General features: G+C 42.1%; 1 protein-coding gene across 7 annotated transcripts in view; it reads right to left on the minus strand.

Annotated features, from left to right (window-relative positions):
* ABCG2 (ATP binding cassette subfamily G member 2 (Junior blood group)) overlaps window positions 1–21,269 on the minus strand; it is a 140,066-nt gene that overhangs the window by 54,133 nt on the left and 64,664 nt on the right. Inside the window, exon 1 of one of the 7 annotated variants that reach the window (XM_029234624.1) lies at window positions 18,013–19,677. The exons of 4 other annotated variants lie outside the window; for them this stretch is intronic. The gene's annotated coding sequence lies outside the window, so the exon portion shown is untranslated. Of the gene's footprint in view, window positions 1–17,299; window positions 17,514–17,567; window positions 19,678–21,269 lie in introns of those variants that run through there. 2 more of the 7 variants (XM_029234621.1, XM_029234622.1) reach the window with 2 other exon arrangements.

Here is a 21,269-nt window from a genome sequence, read left to right on the forward strand (position 1 = left end):
ACTTCAGAGAGCCACATTTGCATTTGCAAGCTAAAAATTTGCCCACACAGGCTGTTGTAAAAACAGGGACCTAACATCCATTATCTTTGTATCCTCTGGAGCTCTTCATACCCTGTTCTCGATTATTCCCACTGAATGAAAGACTAAATCGCAAGATGCCACATCCCTGTATTAAGCAAAGTGGTTTCATAAAGATATTCTAAGAACAGGAAGTCACTAAGCATCCTGTTTAGAGAAGTTAGGTTCTGGTAGCATTAGTAAACTACATGTACAAATTAGAAAGAATGAAAATACACACCACAGAAGATTCTGCCTGGAATCTATGAAAGGTAAGGACAAATCTTAACGAACACCACCTAAGAACTCAATATATTAACACAGCTGGAGTTCACAGAAAAAATAATTATCCCATTTCAAGGCAGGACATTCTTCCGGCCAGCAATGTCCTTCCCCATTCCTTTGCCTACAGCCTCAAATTCACTTGAGAGATTAAGACCAGTTCCATCCTTCATGAAGCAGCACATGGCCTCCTAGAGGAGACTAACCAGTTGTACGGGGAAGAAGAGAAAAGAGAAGAAAGTTGTCCTAGTAAAGGAAAGTAACACCATTAAATTGAAAGAGATTGTGCTGGGAAATGCATGCTGTCCGTTATACTAGAGTGCAGCTCTGGGGACGGGGCAGTTAAGAAAATAAGGCTGCAAAAGTAAGCAAAGACCATCAAAGGGTGACATACGCCCTGCAGGGAGTGAAGACTTGACTCTGGAAGCTCAGCAGGTCCCTTCAGCCCTCCTCTCACTCGTCCTACACATCCCCATCCTTCCAGCACAGAGGAGATACTCCGTAAGGCCAGTGAGGGATCTACAGGGAACTAGTGACTTATGGAAAAAAGGTACAGGTAACAAAAAATGGGGGAACATTCCTTCCAATATAATGCCAACTATACTCATGGTTCAGCCTAATCTTTGTTTTTTGTCATGTTTATTAAAAACACGTCAGCAGTAAACAGTGTTGTAAACAGTAAAACTTATCCTCCTTAAGTACAGTTTTTGGACTTTGAAGATGTTTGCAGTCATGGGACTTCCCTGGTGGTCCAGCGGCTAAGACTCCACGCTCCCAATGTAGGGGGCCCCAGGTTCCATCCCTGGTCAGGGAACTAGATCCCACATGATGCAAATAAGAGTTCGCATGCCGCAACTAAAGATTCCCACGTGCCGCAACAAAGATCCTGTGTGCTGCAACTAAGACCTGGCACAGCCAAATAATTATTTATAAATAAATAAATAAATATATATATATATGTATACAGTCATGTTACCACCAAAATTAAGACACAGACCATTTCCATCATCCCAAACAAATTCCCTCTCCCTCCCCCCAAGTCCCTGACAACCACAGATCTGTTTTCTGTCCCTTTTTCAATTTAAACTTAATCCTCCCTTTAAATAGATACAAGTGCACATAAAGTAAATACAGCTGACCCTTTGAAACCCAGCAGGACCCTGTGGGGTCCTCCTGGGAACAAAAGCCTTTCTGTGCCCGTGGTTTCTTATTTGTAGGAAAAGGCTTCAGTCTCCTAGACCTTCCCTGAGTTCCAAAAGGCAGATTCAAACAGTTACTACTTAGAAGAGTGAAGGAACCAGAAACAATGGAAAGGCAGTAAAGAAATAATAGTGCAGGGACTTCCCTGGTGGTGCAGTGGTTGAGAATCCGCCTGCCAGTGCAGGGGACACGGGTTTGGGCCCTGGTCTGGGAAGATCCCACATGCGGTAGTGCAACTAAGCCCGTGCATCACAACTACTGAGCCTGCACTCTAGAGCCCGCGAGCCACAACTACTGAAGCCCGTGTGCCTAGAGCCCGTGCTCCGCAACAAGAGAAGCCACCGCAGTGAGAAGCCTGTGCACCTCAATGAAGAGTAGCCCCTGCTCCCCACAACTAGAGAAAGCCCACGTGCAGCAACGAAGACCCAACACAGCCAAAAATAAATAAATGAATAAATAAATGTATTAAAAACAAAAAAAAAGAAACAATAGTGCAACCCTGGGGGCAGGGTCCTGGTTCCTCCTCAAGGGATATATATTACAATATCTTTGAGCTCTTCTACAGGAACTGAGGCCCCCCCACCTGGCTGGACAACGGTAACTTCAGGCTGAGCACTAGATTCCTGGAGCACCGCCCTGTTACCTCACCACCAACCAATCAGAAGAAAGTCACACACCCTGCAGCCCTCACCCTAAATTTTGCCTATAAAAACACTTCTCCAAAAACCATCAGGGAGTTCCGGTCTTTTGAGCGCAAAATGCCCGTTCTCCTTGCTTGGCCCTTGCAATAAACCTTCCTCTGCTCCAAACTCCGATGTTTCAGTTTGTTTGACCTCACTGTACGTTGGGCACCTCAACTTGCATTTGGCAACACCTTAAACAACACAGGTTTGAACTGTGCAGGTCCACTTATATGTGGATTTCTTTTCCATAACTATATTAGAAATTTTTTTTTAAGATTTGCAACAATTTGAAAAGACTTGCAAACTATGTAGCCTAGAAATATTGAAAAAAAATGAAGGAAGTTAGGTATGTCATGAATGCATAAAATATATGTAGAGATACGTGTAACATACAAAATATGTGTTAAGTTTTGGAGGAGTCAAAAGTTATACATGGACTTCTGACTGTACGGGGGTGCGTCCCTAACCCCTGCTATTCATTTTTACTTTTGCATTCTGACAAAATTTGCAAGGATTCTGCCCAAATTTGTCTTAATCTGCGACAGAAAACTGAAACTTCTAGAAAATATTTAGTCAAATTGCGAGTAAAAATGAAGAGTTAGACTAAGTGCAACTTACATATATGTTACATCCCAAAGTTTCTTAATCTTTGGATCAGCAGTTTCCCGGATGAAATTGTGATGTTCCCTCCAAAGGCTGTTTGTAAAATGCTACCTAACACCCATCATCAAACGTATGGGATTCGAGTTTCTCCAGCCCTTAAACGTACTAGCCAGTAACCTTGGAGGCATTGTTTAGCCTCTCTAAGCCTGTTTCTCATCTGTTGAATTAAAATTCATTCACTAATACTCATTAGACTTCTACTACGTGACAGGCACTGGGGATACAGGAGTGAACAAAACAAACACATACAAACATCCCTGCCATCAATGAGGTTATGTATGAAAAATGTCAGGGTCAACAGTGCAAAAGAGAAAAAATTAAAGCAGAAGAGAAAAAGTGGTCAGGGGAGGCCTTTCCAATGAGGCCTTTGAGCAGAAACCTGAGGGTGGCTCTCTGGAGGCGTGACACCAAGTCCAAGTGTCAGTCTAAGGAACTGCAAGGCCAGCGGGGCTGAGGCAGAGGGAGGGAGAGCGTAGGACAGGAAGTCAGAGGTTCGGGTCAGCTCTGGCAGTGCCCGCACCTCGGGCCACTGCAAGAACTTTGGACTTGGCTCCAAATGAGACTGGAAGTCACCAAAAAGTTCTGGGTGGCGCAACGACAAAATCGAACTATGTTTAAAAAGATCACTCTGACTTGGGAATGGGGGGCGGGGGAACAGAGCAGGGAGACCACCTAGAGGCTGCTGCAGCCATCCAAGAGCCCAGATGGGAACACCGTCCTGCACCCCTCCTCCCAGCCTATGACAGCTGGGCATGTTTTGCCCTAGAGACACTACCAGACACGAGACAAGCACTCAGAAACTGTAAGTAAGAACAGTACCTGGTTTCTAAGGAAGAGTGTATTCAGATATACACCTTAGGATGCCAGGAGTATCCCCGGTCTGCAGCCCTTTGCCCACAAGAAGGTGGGGCTGGGAGGAAGGACTCCAGCAGGCAAAAGGCACCTACTGCCACAGCAAGGTCACGGCCAGTGGAGGTTTTATAGTGAGTCTCTGCTGTCCAGCCCATTCCAAAAGAACCCCACCTCCCCCGACTCTGCCCAGGCAGGGAAAAGCAGGGGCAAGTATAATGGTCCAGCCTCAGGCCCACGGAAACCCACTTATGTTTACGTTTTACGTTTATACTCATTTTACATTTACGTTTACACTCACACTCACTTAGGCTGAAGAGGGAATTGACAGACGTGGACAGGGAATGCTGCCTGCCGTCCCAGGAAACAAGAAGTGCTGCCCATCATTGCAGCAAACCAGGCTCTGGCCACCCGCCCTGCAGCCACCATCCCCATACCTCCCGATGCCCCTCCACCAAGCCCCCATGGTGCACACCGAGGGGAAGTTAGAGAAAAAGAGGAAGCACTGCGTGTTCTGGGCACTGGCCCTAGATCGTTCATATGCATATCTAAGGAATTATTACAATGAGCCCAGATGCTGGTATCTTCCCGTACATCGAAAAGCACTAAAATCATTAACCTGGGATGTCTGTCTCCTGTGACTATCAAGTTGTCTTTGATGTCTGACTACACGGTTTGTTTTTTGTTTTTGTTTTTTTTGTTGTTGTTCAGCAAAAACTCCTAAATATCCTGGCTAGTCCCTTATCTCTTTGGAGCAGTTCCTCAGAGCTCTCCAAGAGGCTGTCTCCTGAGCTTCAGTCTTCAGTAAGGTCCTCAAATAAAACTTAACTTGCAACTTTTAGGTTGTGCGTTTTTCTTCAGCTGACCGTTTTAGTGAACAACAAAGGGACCCAGAGCAGACTTCTCTCCTTCGCCTGAACTCTAGGAGGCTCTGGAGCCTTGGTACCAGCAAAGGCCTCTTGTGCCCGGCCGCCTCCAGACGAATTTAGGTTAAGTCTCTTCTGGGTCTTGGATTTCCTACTACTGGCTGATGATCCTAAGCTTTATTTGGTGGTGGATAAACTCCTCGTTGCAAGAGTAGACTTTCCTTGAACTTACTTTCAAGAAGAGGTACCTGGGTTACCCCAGATGAATGACACTGGGAAGATTCTGCTCAGTTTAAAGACGTGAGCGGGTTACCACAGTTGAGAGACACTGGGAAGATTTTATTATGCATTTGTGGCCGAAATCTCGGCTTCTGTACGCCAGCGCCGAATAGAAATACGGAGACAGCATTTAGGAGAAAAGAGAAAAAAGTGGTTTTATTTCTTTGCTAAGCCAAGAGGGGACACAGTGGGCTAGTGCCTCCAAAAACTGTGCCCCTCCTCCCCTCCACCACCACTGGGGATCGGAGAAGATTTTATACGCGGGACTCGCAGTCTGTGGTATATGATAAGAATCAAAGTAGTGAAGGTCTTGCATTCTTTTTCTCCTTGCATTATTTCAAAACAGTCATCGTGGCGTCAGGCGGCCCGGTAATTGGGTCCGTCTGTCTCTGGTTTATTGGCCTGCCAGACCTTCTTTCTGAAATGCAAAAGCTACAGGGGGTGGTTTGCGGCCAGGGAGCATAGGGAATTTACACAAAGTTAGGCAGTGACAGGCGCAGGATGTAACTCACACAGAGTCAGGGATGACAGGGGCAGGATGTAATTGACATAGGGTCAGAGAATGAGAGGTTAGCTTTGTGAAGTACCAATCTAGTTCCAGACACTACAGATTAGTTAACAGTTAAAATAAAACAAGGAGTGATTAACTCTTTCAGGCCAGGTTATGTTTCTTCTCTAGCCTGTTCACTGTCCCCTTTACTTTCCTTGTTCTCAGGAGAGGAAAAACTTCATTTCTATTTTTGCTGCAACATACACATACAGAATTTATTCCTACAAATACCTCCTTAATTGGGAATTAAAGGAAATCTCACCCTAAAAATGGCCAAATTGGGATTATTCTAACATTCCAAAATGAATGTTAAAAGAACCCCAATTAATTCTTTTAACATTCCAAAATTCATTAACTAAAAACATTCTAGCTGTTGTGTGCAGCTACAAAAAGCCAGCTTGGTAAAACATCTTTCAGAATTCCTACCTTAAAGGAACAAAAGCCCTTCTAGGAGGAGCTTGCATTTCTCTCCCTGGGTCTTTGAGATGTAAATGTTCTACCTGATCTTATGCCTTTTTTCCTCCCCCCGCCCCCCCCCGCCGGCCCCCCGTGTTTTGAGAGCTCTGACAATGGCCAGACAATGGATCTTTTAAATTGGAGAGACTTCTAAATTAGTAAAATTTTAGAGGGCTCTCACTATAAACAACTGTTTTATTGGTACCGAAGCAGAAAGCAAATACAAAAAAATATAACGGCTAACCTTAACAACTCCCTTAGTTTAAAACAAATAAACAGCAACAACAAAAAAACAGTTTGGGAAGCTGCATCTGTGGTCAGTTTCCCCTCAATGGGTCTCACAGATGCTAATAAAAGCATTAGATTAATTGTTAATCAGGTTGATTAACAAGGGAATAAGAAACTGAGGGGAAAGTCTAGAAATGTCTTCCCAACAAGGTGGAAATTTTAAAGGGACTTATCCTAAAAGGATAAAAATCTTTAGATGGTTAAGAAATGGGATAAGTAAAACAGACATTAATGAAGTTAAAATAAATGTTCTGATACAACACTAAGGTTGGATGGCCAAAGGGACCTCCATTGGTCCCCAATACTAAAGAGCCCCAAACAAGTCTACTCTATTTACCCCAGTTTACAATATACATGTATTTAAAAGGCTGCTGGGGACTTCCTTGGTGGTCCAGTGGTTAAGACTTCGCCTTCTAATGCAGGGGGTGGGGGTTCCAGCCCAGGTTCAATCCCTGGTCAAGGAGCTAGGATCCCACATACCTCAAGGCCAAAAAACCAAAACACAAAACAGAAGGAATATTGTAACAAATTCAATAAAGACTTAAAAAAATAATGGTCCACATCAAAAAAAAAAAAAAGTCTGCTAGAAAATTACACTGAGATACCTGACCAGCAATTGCTTGGGGCAACAGGCCAATTAATCAAGTTGGCTCAACTCCTCAAGTGGGGACCCCAAAGCCTTTTACACAAACATAGATAAAATGGTCGGGGGATAAAAAGAAAGGTTTCTAGGGTCAACAACAAATTGGCACTTTCCGTTGGCACTTGCCAACTACCTCTACAAGGATTAAGTCATGTACTGCTGGAGCTGCTGATTTTCAACACCCCCTGAAAGGAGTTCAGGGCAGAGAGCAGAAATGAAGCCCTCTGTGCTCTGGGAACAGCTGGCAGAACAGGTCTTCAGAGAGTTAGATATTTTCAGGAGCCGATTTTATGAGCACAATTCTTGTATCTCCTCATACCTAGAAAAGCACCAAAACCCTTCATGGTGACATCTGCTCCTCGTGACTAGCAGAAACCTTCTGCAAAAAATATGTGCTTGATTGCATGTATTCCCCCTTCACCAAAATCACGTATATACTGAACTCCCCCCCACCCCCGCCTCTTTGGAGCAGTTTCTCAGAGCTCTATGAAATGCTGTCTACGGGGCTGCAGTCCTCATTTTGCCCCAAATAAAACTTAACTCGCAACACTCATGCTGTGCATTTTTTTTAAGTAGACACTGGGACTCCTTGTAAGACCAAGCCTAGTTGATGGGGTCTTAATGGAGGCTAAAATTAAAGATATAAGAGTTGATAGAATTGAGATGAACCTTTATAGAAGTTGGTATATTTGAATGGGCTTTATATAAGATGGTTACATCTCTTCTACCAATTATATTATGGGATAAACATTAGGTCTCACTGGGGAATGCTTCCCTTGCCTGGTATAAGATAGGGTGTATAAATCTGCCCCTCAGGCAATATTGCTTGAAAATACTAAGGAAAATCAATAAGGTTATCTGAGCCCACACAATATGAAATAGAACTGGGAGCTAATATTCAGGGACTAATAAAAACAATAATGGAGACTTTTTTTTTTTGCCCCTAGGGTAAATTGCTCTGGTTTTAATTTGTACACTTAGAATCGGAGGGCCTTTGTTGAATGCCCTGTGCAAAGTTTGGAAGGCATGATAGATTGAACCCTAAAGTTCTAGAACATAGAACTCTTGATTTTCAGTGTAGTTGGAAATCTTACTGATATAAAAAAGCAAATTAAAGAAAATGTAGTTGGGCAAATCAATCTTTCAATATCATTTAGGTGGCAGACCAGTTCTCTGGGGAATTAAAAGCAACTGTCTTTGTCTTGCAAGTCTCTACAAATCAGAAATATAAGTACAGCCCACAAGGACCTGAGACTGAGCCTAAACTCAAACTGCTGGAAAGGCTCCCTCACCAAATCTAATTCACAGCCTCCTTCAGGATTTATCAAGGACAGATACAAATCTTAAAAATCTTTTCGACAACAGTGAAAAGCTTTAGTCATCTGAGCAAATAAATTTAACTTATTCCAAATATTACTTATAGACTAGTAAGTTTATAATGTAATAACTGATTCATGACTAAGTTTTGAAATGAAGCTATAAGATCTCTATTTATATCTGTTTATATGTCCATGTGTACATTATACATATGATATGTCCATACCTCCAGATAATATTATCAAAATTAACTTTATAAAAGACCTGTATTTAATTGACTTAAAAGTAAGCACTTACAAATTGAGTATCTTTAAATATAATAAAAAACTAACCCAAATTTCAAGTTCATGTGATCTGGGAAATATTAAGTTAATATCCAGTTTTAAAGTTTAAATTTGTTGGTTTAATTAATACAGACATGTCTTACTTTTATTACACCTCGGTTTACTAAAAGTTAAATAGGTCATATTATCTCTGTTAAATTCATCAAGAAAAATCTCTTGAAATGATGGCTGACTTGGTCTAATGTCTCACGAAGTTTTCATGGGTAATCTAAACACAACTGTAATTCAATAGATATAAATGGGGTAAGAGCTTTTAGGTAAATTCTTTAAGAATAATTATGTTTTATGGTATGTCTACTTAAAAAATAGTTTCTCCAGATTTTTGGTGACTTAAAACTTCAGAGTTTTGCTACGTTAAATGATGGAAATTTATTAAATGTCCAGATCCTTTCCAAATAAAATAAGATACTGAAACATTACTCAACATAGGCTGCCTTTTACGGAGAAACAAAAGATACTTAGGTTTATTAATAAAAATGTTTGATGTCACACTGAAAACTTTTCTATTAAAAAAAGCACCTATTTTTTAGAAATCATAAAGAGTATTTGTGATCTTGCCAATCTACAGAATAATAATGTGGAAGACAGTTTATAATTGCTTACTTCTTAGTTTTCACTAGAAATTAAGGTTTTTAAAAGATTAGAATTCTGGTTAATATATGTAATTGAGACAACTAAAATTGGTAAGGAAAACATCTTTGAATGAAAGGAAAAAAGGTATATAAAGTGGAAACACATTTTGTTGAGGGAAAAGAAAGTAATTTTGTCCTGGAGAGAGAGAAAGAAAGGAAAAGCGTAGGACAAAATCTGAAAGTAAAAAGAAAGTTACAGAAGGTATGTGGAAATGGAACCCTGATTAAAGAGTTCTGTACATGGTCAGGACTGGCTAAGATTAAAATAAAGTTTAATTGAGTAAATAAATTTCAATATCAAAAGTAAGCTAGCATGATTAACATAAATATGGATCTGAAATTTAACTGAATCTTTTTATCACTGTGAACTCAATCAACAGACACTAAAATTATAACTAAAATATAGGCAGAGTGTCTAAATCCTCTGGATATTAAGGGGCCCTCTGAGCACACAAAAAGACAAGAGAAATGAAGATCTTGCCTAAAACCCTTCTTTTCAGAATGAGAAAGTAGGCTCAACGGCTTGCCCCAAGATTGGGGGAGGCAGGAGGTGGGGAGGCGGGGGCCAGGACCTCACAATTCATTTGAAGACATTTTGCACATCTGAAAGATATGATCTCAACACACCATTGTAAAGCAATTATACTCCAATAAAGATGTTTAAAAAAAAAAAAAGGGCATTAAACCCTTAAAGAAAAATAAATAAATAAATAAAATCTTCGCCCTTAAAAAAAAAAAAAAAAGAAATATCTTATTTCACTCTGTCACCCAACCTGGCTTCTAGAGCATATGGTTAATTTGTGTTAAAAATAAATAAAGGAATTTAACTTCTGCCAAAAAAAAGTGATATGAACAGATGTCCATAACATGAATATATACTGACTGGCACTTCTGATTTGAATTCAAGACTATGGGGTTTGCACATAACCACTTTTATATTACATCTGTATCTTCTTTCTTCCGCACAAAGAATAATGATTCTCAACACTCGGGAGATGATAGAATCTGAATATCTCATAATTATTTCTTTGTTTTATTGCACATTACATACATAATAATTTCCGAGTAATAAAATATTAATACTACCATCACTAATATGATTACTGAAAGTTAACAAGAAATTTTTTCGGTGCAGCCACTATGGAAAACAGTATGGAGGTTCCTCAAAAAATTAAAAATAGGGTTGCCATATGATCTAGCAATCCCACTCCTGGGTATATACCCAGACAAGACTATAATTCAAAAAGATACATGTACCCCTATGTTCATAGCAGCACTATTTACAACAGCCAAGACAAGGAAACAACTTAAATGTCCATCAACAGATGAATGGATAAAGAAGATAAAATGGTATATGTATCCAGTGGAATATTAGCCATCAAAAAGCATGAAATAAAGCCATCTGCAGCTACATGGATGGACCTAGAGATGATCATTCTAAGCGAAGTAAGTCAGAAAGGGAAAGACAAATGCCATGTGACATCACTTATATGTGGAGCCTAAAATACAATACAAATCAACATATCTATGAAACAGAAACAGACTCACAGATATAGAGAACAGACTTGTGGCTGCCAAGGGGGAGGGGGCATAGCGGAGGGAAGGAATGGGACTTTGGGATTAGCAGAGGCAAACTATTATACGTAAGATGGATAAACAACAAGGTCTTATTGTATAGCACAGGGAACTATATTCAATATTCTGTGACACACCATAATGGAAAGAAGAATATGAAAAAGAATATATATATACATATACACACACACAACTGAGTCATTTTGCTGTACATAAGAAATTAACACAACATTGTAAATCAACTAAATTTCAATAAAATTAAAAAAAAAAAAGATACGATCTGTACATATCTGCCCTTCACATATATTGAGCCATTGGTCAGGACATAGTTTAAATAAGTTAATAAGCTAAAAAAAATCCTACTTCCTTATCAGAGCCTGAAAAAATAAAAATTAATGTGTTCATTGTTTTATAAGCACTTATGGGTCATCATTTGGGAAAAAGTGGGAAATTTTAACGCTCTAAACTCTGCCAATTTCATTTCTTTCCCACAAGAGACTGAACCCAAATTGGCAAATACAGTCAGGGCCTCTAGAGTGTTTGAAATTTAAGGCATTACTTGCCTTGTAGAGATGCATTTGCTAGGTCACAAATCTATGAAACTTAAAAATATCAAAGCAACTCCCAGCAACACACCTAGTACCCACATCTTGGTTTCTTATAACAGCCTCCAAAACAAGGAACCAGAGTGCCTTGGAGAAATGGTTGATGCCAGGGTTGGGGCATGGAAAATACAAAAATGAGCCTGGAGCATTTCATGATACCAGAAAGTAAGGAAATGCTTTTTAAAAAATGGGGATAGGGAGGTGGTATGTCAAAAGGGCACAGGGGCCAACCTGAAAAAAGAGCTCCCAGTGGCTAAGGATGGAACAATTTGAGCAGTAAATTAAATAATGACAGTATCAGATTATAACCTATATAATAAAATAATTATCCATGAGTCTGTACTGATACAAATAGTTGAATAAATAAATGGTGAAGGAAAAGCTCTTCCTTACAGAAGAATTCTCTTTAATAAACATCGAAGGAATGAGAAAAAGAATTTTTAAATCACCATTAGAACAACACAGTACCATGTACATCAAGTTCCACCAATGGATGCTAAAAGTAGTGAATAAAGGTTTAAGGAGAGGGGCTTCCCTGGTGGCTCAGTGGTTAAGAATCCACCTGCCAACTCAGGGGACATGGGTTCGAGCCCTGGTCCAGGAAGATCCCACATGCTGCGGAGCAACTAAGCCTGTGTGCCACAACTACTGAGCCTGCGCTCTAGAGCCCATGAGCCACAACTACTGAGCCCGCGTGCCAAAACTACTGAAGCTCGTGTGCCTAGAGCCCGTGCTCTACACGCAACTGCAATGTGAAGCCCATGCACCGCAACTAGAGAAAGCCTGCTCACGGCAACGAAGACCCAGTGCAGCCAAAAATAAATAAAATAAATTAAAAAAAAAAAAAAGATTTAAGGAGAAACAAGATATTTGCATGGTCCAAGTTTCTCTCCCAAGATATCTACTAAATACAAAAGGAAACATGATAACTTTCCATCGGGGACCTGACAAACAGCACTTAACCAAGGTCTACAAAAGCCATAAGACATAATGTACCTCTGCTATGATGCACTGGGGTTACTTCTAGTATTTCTTCCCAAAATGGATAGCTTCAACCTAGTCATGAGAAAATACTGAGTACTAACTGAGGGACATCCTAAAAACTAACTGAACAGTCCGCTTCAGAAGTGTCAAGGTCAGGAAAAACCACAGAACAGAAGGTTGATGAGTTGTCATAGTTTGGAGGAAACTAATGATACACAACAATCAAACGCAATGTTAACTCCTAGGCTGGATCCTGAACAGAAAAAGGAGAGTGAAAAGCTGATGAAATCCAAGTAAGTCTATAGTTTAGTTAATAGCACTTACCAATGTTAATCCATTAGTTTCAACAATGGTACTACAGTTTAAGTAAGATGCTATAGGAACCCTCTGTACCATTTTTTTTTTGCAACAAGTCTAAAAATAATTCCAAAATAAATAATGAAATAACCCCAATATTTTTCAATGTTTATAACGCAAGTGTAATATTAGACTTAAATTGCTATCTTTGCTCTTTAAAACCAACCCAGCCACGGCTGTATCTATTCTGAAAAGCATTGTTTTATAAAGACCAACACATCAAAGATCTCTCTCTCTCGTTTCTCATAACATATGGAGGGAGAGGAGAGCAGCAATTTGATTTTTGTTGAAAAATTCAAACCACTTGAATTTCTGCTTGCTTCCACTTAGGAAGCAAGATAGAACACATCTCACTGGGGGAGAGGGAAGGTATATATCTAAGGATGAAATCAGAACACAATGAGGGGTTTGTAGCTCCAGGAAAGAGCTAAAAGTAGCAAGGATGGATCTACACTGTAGCAACTGGAATGAGTCACCTGGCCCTAGGCTGCTAGTAATAACTGGGCGTAAATCAACATTGCACATGTCAAACATATTGTCCTCATAGCTTAGATTCCGATGGAAGCAGTGAACGGTTTGGCATGATAATAACAGTACTATCAGATTTAAGGTACGACTCAAATTAGGTTTTTAACTACAGTTAGCCCATGGCTTTATGGTTTCTGAAGTACACGTGTTCTATTTGAGGTAACTTTCATATGAGATATCACTGGAAAGACATGTAACAGCCTCCCTGTGTTATGAAACAGGAGAAAGGTGGATCAGAAAGATTTCTGAAACAAGGCACATGGCTGGTTTGCAGAACCCTTCACTGATGGGTCAGATAAGAATACTACGTGTTCTCAGTACACCTGACGGTCTGTAGAACTAATCTGGCACTTTCAACTAACCCATAAGCCACTTGTGGACTCAAAGAAAATCAGACCTCTCCCATTCAAACTCATATATTCTCTGGTCCCATGAAGAAACTGTGGCCCAGAGAGATGACAAGACTTCATCAAAAGTAGAAAATGAAGAAAGGGCACAGTTGATTAGACCTAAGTTAGGTCTGGGCCTCCCTACTCCCACCAGATCACATGCTCTTTTCACGTCCCTGCATGCCTTTAAAATGAGCTGCTCTGTGAACATGGAAGGAAACAGAAACAGATGGCCAGGCTAAGTTTAAAAGAAAAAAGAAAGGAAGGATTGGTGAACTTTAATAAAGTTCAACACAGTCTTTCTGTCCCAGCTATAAATGACCCTGTGAATTCTCAGCCTCCTTCTCTATAAATATGAAACTCCAATATCTCCCTGAAAGGTTTGGTGTGAGCAAAAAAATGAGAATGAATGTAAAAACCTCCTGCAGACTGCAAGCACTCACCACAGTTAACGGCCGCTTTTATTAATTCTGAGGACCTGATAATCTCTTAAGGCATTCCAAACTAATATGGGATGATGGAGGAAAAGGAGTAAAATGAAATACTTTCTTCTCCCTTTCTAAGGATCCTGTTGTCCCTCTAACTTTTCTATCCCTCTTTCCCTTCCCCCAGGGTGGGCTCAGGGTGCGGCCAGGGTAGGGCTGTGCAGGACAGGAAAAGAAGAGGCAGACCTCCTGTGCAAAGGCATCCGAGGTGTGGGTACCTCTCAGGCAGTCTTTATTACTCTTTCTTTGTGAGACACTCAGCTCAAGTGTCTTCAGAGAGAGATCATAGGGCCTGCTGCTTTCTAGAGACTTCCATCTTTATGCCTCTGGGTAAAAACTCAATGCCTGTGAAATGATAGAGAACTACCTAATGCTACCTGGGCCTAAGCACGAATTTCCAGCCAAACCTTGTTCTAAAGAGTAACAGGTCTGGACTCCCCTGGTGGCACAGTGGTTAAGAATCCGCCTGCCAATGCAGAGGACACGGGTTTTGAGCCCTGGTCGCCCATGCACCACAACTACTGAGCCTCCGCCCTAGACCCCTCGAGCCACAACTACTGATCCCACGTGCCTAGAGCCCATGCTCCGCAGCAAGAGGAGCCACCGCGATTAAGAAGCCCGCAGCCCCGCTCGCCGCAGCTAGAGAAAACCCGCGCGCAGAACTGAGGACCCAACGCAGCCATCAATAAATAAAATTAAAGAAAAAAAAAACTCTCTAAAAAAAATTAAAAAAAAAAAGAGTAACAGGTCTTTTCAGTTGCAAGCCCAAAGGGACTGAGCTAGTGAGCAGCGTTTTCAACGGGGTTTCTGACCTTGACAAGATTTCATTCCACCCTTCTTGCCGAAAACAAAACTTCTTCCTTGAAACTGGGATAAGGGCAGCACTTCTGCTTTACCCACACGCACCAACCCCAGTTTAAATGACAGAACACTACTTTCAGTGCTGCGATTCTCTGGATGTTTTATTTATTTCTATAAACAAGCTAACTGTGTGGCTCAAAAATTAGATGTCCACTTTCTAACAGTCTCCTAGTGAAGGAGAATACCGGCTTCCAAAAAACAAGAGGGGGCGAGGGGGCTGCGGTGAGAAAGGGGAGTGAGTGTTAATGGGTTTTTAGGGGAGAGGATGATGAAAATGTGATGACTGCACAGACTGTACACTTTACATAGGTGTGAACTCAATGATATGTTCTCATAAATTAGATCTCATAAAACTGCTGTTGGGAAAATAACACAAAACTATGAGGCCCAATTCAGCTAGACAGTTTCTTGGTTCACATCCTGGAGTGAAGTGGGAACTGATTTTTTAAAGGATAAACTTTAGCTTCCTGTAGACCTATAATATCCTATATCCTATAGAGAGGATGGCCATTCAAGTTCTTTAATTTTCACTAAAAAATCTCAACCCTAACCTATAACCCCAATAAACAACAGAGAACAAAACTTCCCACTTGATATCAACTGCTGTCAGAAACGCTAGAGAGGGGGCTTCCCTTGTAGAGCAGCGATTAAGAATCCGCCTGCCAAAGCAGGGGACACGGGTTCGATCCCTGGTCCGGGAAGATCCCACATGCCGTGGAGAAGCTTAGCCCGCGAGCCACAACTACTGAAGCCCACGTGCCTAGAGCCCGTGCTCTGCAACAAAAGAAGCCACCGCAATGAGAAGCCTGCGCACCACAGCTAGAGAAAGCCGACACGCAGCGACGGAGACCCAACGCAGCCAAAAATTAATTAATTAAATTTTTAAAAAAGCTAGAGAGAGAAATACAGAGTATCTGAAGACATGAGGTCCATCTATCCCTCTATAAAATCTAGATTTACTCCCAAATAAGCCCAAACTATCAAACTGCAGCATTTGTGACCATAGGGGCTTAGCAACCTACAAGCGTTTCTCATAATACTTACGGCAAGGACAATGACAACTACAGCAAGCAGTCCTAGAAAATGCACTATTGGCATGTACTACGGGATGGGCACCCAGACTCTCCCACCGCCATCCTTCAGTCTCCTCTGCATCCTTCTGTGACACAAGACATTTGCCTCAGAAGCAGATGCCAGGAAAATCTTCTCTAAGGATCTCATATATTTCCTGTCTTTATCCTCACTGAATTGTGTGACTGATCGGTCCCTTTTTATTTTAGCTTCCAAGGCGTAACTTTAATTTGCTGTCCACATCCATTCTAATGTGCTCCCCCATGGAGACTCTTCTCTTGGTGCATTTTACTTTCCATCTGTAACACTTATGCTTGCCTCAAATGTTCTTGAATGCTTAATAAAAATAATGCAGAAATTGATTTTGGCTGTTCAGTGTATTTTCATACCATTTTGATGCAACAGAATGCAACAGAATGTCTCCTGTGGGAGCTCTTGCTGAATGCCCAGGGTCTGGAACAAAGATGACCATAGTAACATTTGTTACTATGAATCTTTTTTTTTCCCCTGAAAGTGTAATGCGCTTTTATATTTCTACTATTGGGCAAGAAAATAAAATGAGGCAACATTACAGGTATTTTTTTACCTGTTGGCTAGATTTACAATCTAATTTTTTTGTCATGTTTCTCTGTATTGTTCTAACTTCTCCAGTATTATTTTTAATAAGTATTGAAATAAGCTGGTTAATTTTTTGAAGTTAATCATTAAAAGTCAAGTACCCACAGAAAAATTACAAAAGGCAGCTCAATATAACTCTTTGGCAAACCATCCAAAGTTGTGGACACATTTTATGTCCTGGGGAGAAAAAGACATAGAATATATTGGCTAATCCCTTTAAAAGCACCAATATTAACACATTTCTCTCCTATTTCCATACTCAATAAGTTTTAATCCACCCAGTATCAACTCTAGCTTCATACATTCTGCGAAAGGCAAGAGTTTTACCAACCGGCTAACACACACTACCAGACACGGAATCGGTTGCACCAAGACACTGTTTTCTGGTTTAAAAAAAAAAAAAAAAAAAGAGTCTATATTTTCAGTCTGTTTCATACTTACTTTCAAATGAAACTGGCTGGGAGGGACTAATTAAAACCTAGTCATCTCAGTTGTACAGTTTTCTATTCTCTACCAAATGTATACACGCAACAGCCACGGACCTTTCATGGCACACACATCCCAAACGCCTTCACAGTTTACTCGCTCAGTTAAAACAGTGGTTCAGTTTAATTTAACCAAGGGCTTCAGTCTGCGGTGCTGTGATGCTCAGAGGCAGAGCACTAACAATCATTTACATAAACGCTAAGCTGAGTCAGCTGGACCTTCCAAACATACCCGACCGAAGCAGCTCCCACTCAACAAGGAGAGCAAGCGCCCGCACTACGCGCCCCTTTCCAGGCGGCCTCCTTCCAGCGTCCGTCCAGTCTGGCTCCCTCTTGCGCCTGGCGCGCGCGCTCGGGACCCGGCGCGTAGCGGCACAGGACCCAGGACCCAGGAGCCAGGCCGCGCCCGCCCGAGGGGCGACGTTCTCCCACCGACGCCCACGCCCCGGCGGGCAGCCCAGCCGCCGCGCCCGCGCGCTCCCCGCGAGCCCCGCACTCACCGGCGCCGCGGGCCGGCCTGGGAAGGCGCTGGCCCCGGATGACTGTCCCTGTCAAGGGGAAGCGGGCGGCGAGCGGAAAGAGCGCAGGGCGGGGCCCCTCTCTCGCACCCCAGCTCCCTCGGGGTCGGTGCCCGAAGGCCGGCGGGAGGCGTGGCGCCGCCTGCCTAGCCGCTGATAAGGGCCCGGTGCTCAGGCGGAACGCGGGCGAGGGCTGTGTGAGCGCATCCAGCCTGGCGCTGGACCACACCGTCACCTGCCCGCGGGGACCGGCTGACGGAGATGACTATCCCGGAGCCCGCAGGGACAAAGCCACAGCTCCTGTCCTCCGGGGCTCGCACGAAACGGACTGGGGCGATTGGCCCTGGAAGCCCCAGGACGCTACCAGGGCCGAGCAATACCTGGCCTGCCCTGGAAGCCCCAGGACGCTACCCGGGCCGATCAATACCTGGTCTGACCCGGATGGATTTGGCCACTGCCGGTGTCCCACGCTCCTAAGCACCAGGGGAAGCGGACACCGAGTTTTATTTTTTGGATTTTTTTTTTTTTTCTGTCTCACACGTTGTCCACCCCCAGAGCAAGTAGGCGGTCTCTAATGAATGAGCTTCTGAGAAATCAGGTGCGCGCGCCCCAGGGCCAATAAAATCAAGAACTGAATCTAGGGGTGGAGGAGACAAAACTTGCTGAATGAAAATAGTACTGTGAACAGTTTAAATGTGTCCCTCACACTCCTGTCATAAATATCAGTACTTCTGTTCAATACACTGATGGTGTAGAAAAGCTGGAAAGTGTGCAGATTCAGGAAGAGAGTTCCTAACCTCATCCCAATACGTTCTTAAGCTGATCACTGCCATCAAATTGTTTGAGAAATTCAGATTACAGCCAGCATTTCATAAATGTATGGCATTATAAAGAGTCATTTTAACTTATAAATTAGCATTTTACTTCGGGCTACTTATTTTCAAATGCCCTGTCTTCTCATTTTGTGTTTGGGTATTTTAGGTAACAATATTAGGGAGGGGGGAACCTGAAGACGATGGTCCTAATTTTACATATGAGTCACCTGGTCCAAAGGAGGCCATTTTACACAAGGTCAAAAGTTAGGCTAAATGGGTGACTCAGTTTCTCAGACCATTGCCCTCTGTTCTCCCTGCTCTCCACCTCACAACCTCTCTGAATAGAGTAACTGCCCAGTATTCATAGAGCCTGGTTATTCTTTTTTTTTTTTTCCTCCCTGCCGCACTGTGCGGCATGCGGGATGCAACCCCTAATCCCTGCAGTGGGACTGCAGAGTCTGGACCATCAGGGAAGTCCCTGAATGTGTTCCTAATCTGGCACTTTTTCTCTTCCATTTAACTAAATTTTTTCTCTCTTATTACGTATCAAGTAAGAAAATGAAAATCCCCTGTAACCCATCAGCCACATACCATCTGCTTTTAGTCTTTTTCTCTGCATACATTTTTTTTTGAAAAAACAAAATTGGGTTTATATACAAAGTACAGGGATGAACGTCATCATCTCTGGAGTCAGATAGCCTGTGTCTGAGTCCTGGCTTTCCCAAACCCTGGAGACTTGAACTAGTTACTTAGTCTTGAAGTGGTTATTGGTAATCAGGGGAAAGGATCTCTCAGGGTAGTTACAAAGATTAAATGGGACAATGTGTGCAAAGTCATTAGATAGCACTCAATAGCAGTAGCTGTTATTATTTTGTCAAACTGTTACATTGCAAACATGGTTCCCTGCGGGCACGTGGTATTCAGTTCTCTTGTTATGTACCATAATTAATTTAACCAATCTTCCTATTATTCACAAAACATCTCTGCAGCTGTGTCATGGCACACTCAGGTAAATTCGAGACAGGGAATTGCTGAGGCAAAAGCTATGCTCATTTGAAAAATTTTAAGACATACAGCTAAATTTCCCACAAAACGTTTGTGCCAAATTCAGTCTCCTAACAATTTAAAGATGGCTTGTTGCCCTAAATTCTCACAAATACTAGACAGAATAATAATTTTTTAAAATTTGATAGGTAACAAATGGCATATCAGTGTTTTAATTTATATTACGTTGACTTAGAATAAGCTTTTTTAATGTTTAATGATCGTTTGTGGTTTATTTGTAAATTTTCAATGTAAAGTTTTCCCCCATTTCTTTCTTTCTTTTTTCTTTTTTTAAAATTTATTTATTTATTTATTTTTTGGCTGTGTTGGGTCTTCGTTTCTGTGCGAGGGCTTTCACTAGTTGAAGCGAGGGGGGCCACTCTTCATTGCAGTGCGCAGGCCTCTCTTGTTGCGGAGCATAGGCTCCAGACACGCAGGCTCAGTAGTTGTGGCTCACGGGCCCAGTTGCTCCGTGGCATGTGGGATCTTCCCAGACCAGGGCTCAAACCCGTGTCCCCTGCATTGACAGGCAGGTTCTCAACCACTGCGCCACCAGGGAAGCCCCCCATTTCTTTCTATTAATTTCTTAGATGGCATAATAAGTAAACAGAAAGAGCCTGGATCTCTGATGATATCACTGACCTGCTGGACCATCTCCAAGCTGGTTGAAGTCACTGTCACGTTTTATGTGCCTTGCAGTCAAGCCACAGAATTGTCAAAGTTAGGATTTCTTTACAGTCCCAAATGGAAAGCTTTGGGGCCGTCTGGAGTCCACACCCTTGACGCACACATTGGAGATCTTAAATGGGCGCTGGAAGGCCTGAGGTGTCACCATGTGTTTTTGTAGGTAGTGCGCATGGACATAACTAGATGATTCAAAAAATATGCCTTCAGGTAAAGGGAGCCGATAGTCTCATTCATGAAGTCATTTGAGTCTCCTTTTTGAAAACTCCAAAAATAACTGGGAGACTTGTCGGGGAGAGGGGAAGCATAGTACTTTCCAATCGTCACACCAGTGAGGGGTGTTTGCTTGTATGGTTCTAACAGGGGTATCAGTGCTTGACGGAATGTCAGCAACAGACGGTTACAAATTTGTTTAACGTTGATAAAGGATATGATTTATATGTTATATAGAATGGCAACCAAAGCAAAATCAAAAAGTCTTCTCATTAAAGGAACAAACTTCCTGGGCCTAGAACTCCATCAATCAGGCACTCTACTACCAAAGCTCTTATATGGACCTATGAGAAGCTCTCTTCATCCTTCTCATAGGATTCTTAATATCCTCCAAAGCTCTCCGAGCCGCCCTGAGCTCTCAGTCTATCTGCCTGCCTGGCCACCAAGTGCAAGGAGCTGGTAAGGAACCAGTCCACTCCTCAGTGCTTACTCCAAGTGGTGAACTCAGGGTCGATTCCCCCTTAGCAAGTTCAGGTTTCAGGCAGGGCTTATTATGGGCCTGGGGGCATTTGGGTTACGTATATAATGTTTGTACTGGATCCCAGTATATTTATTTTCATTACTACTTAAGTTGAAGCAAATAAAAAACGGTGCAAGAGGCCGTATGCACCATGACCCCCCATGGCTCTGCTTACAGCTACCAGGGGCCTTTGATTCACTCCGTGAGAGACTGTTCAGTCTGTAGTTGCTTGAGCACTGACGAGTAAGGGATAAAACAGGAACAGGGTATAGACAACTCTTCCCAAAGGTCTCACTATAAAAGGAAGGTGAGAGAAAGGAGTATACCTAAAGACCATCTTGGGGTTCAGAGAAAATATTTATTGTTTGGTTTAAATTACAGGCCAGAATGTGTGTCCATGCCAAGAGG

The sequence above is a fragment of the Monodon monoceros genome, unplaced genomic scaffold (genome assembly GCF_005190385.1).
Source record: "Monodon monoceros isolate NGI ecotype Baffin Bay Population unplaced genomic scaffold, NGI_Narwhal_1 Super_Scaffold_20, whole genome shotgun sequence".
Taxonomy (NCBI): Eukaryota; Metazoa; Chordata; class Mammalia; order Artiodactyla; family Monodontidae; genus Monodon; species Monodon monoceros.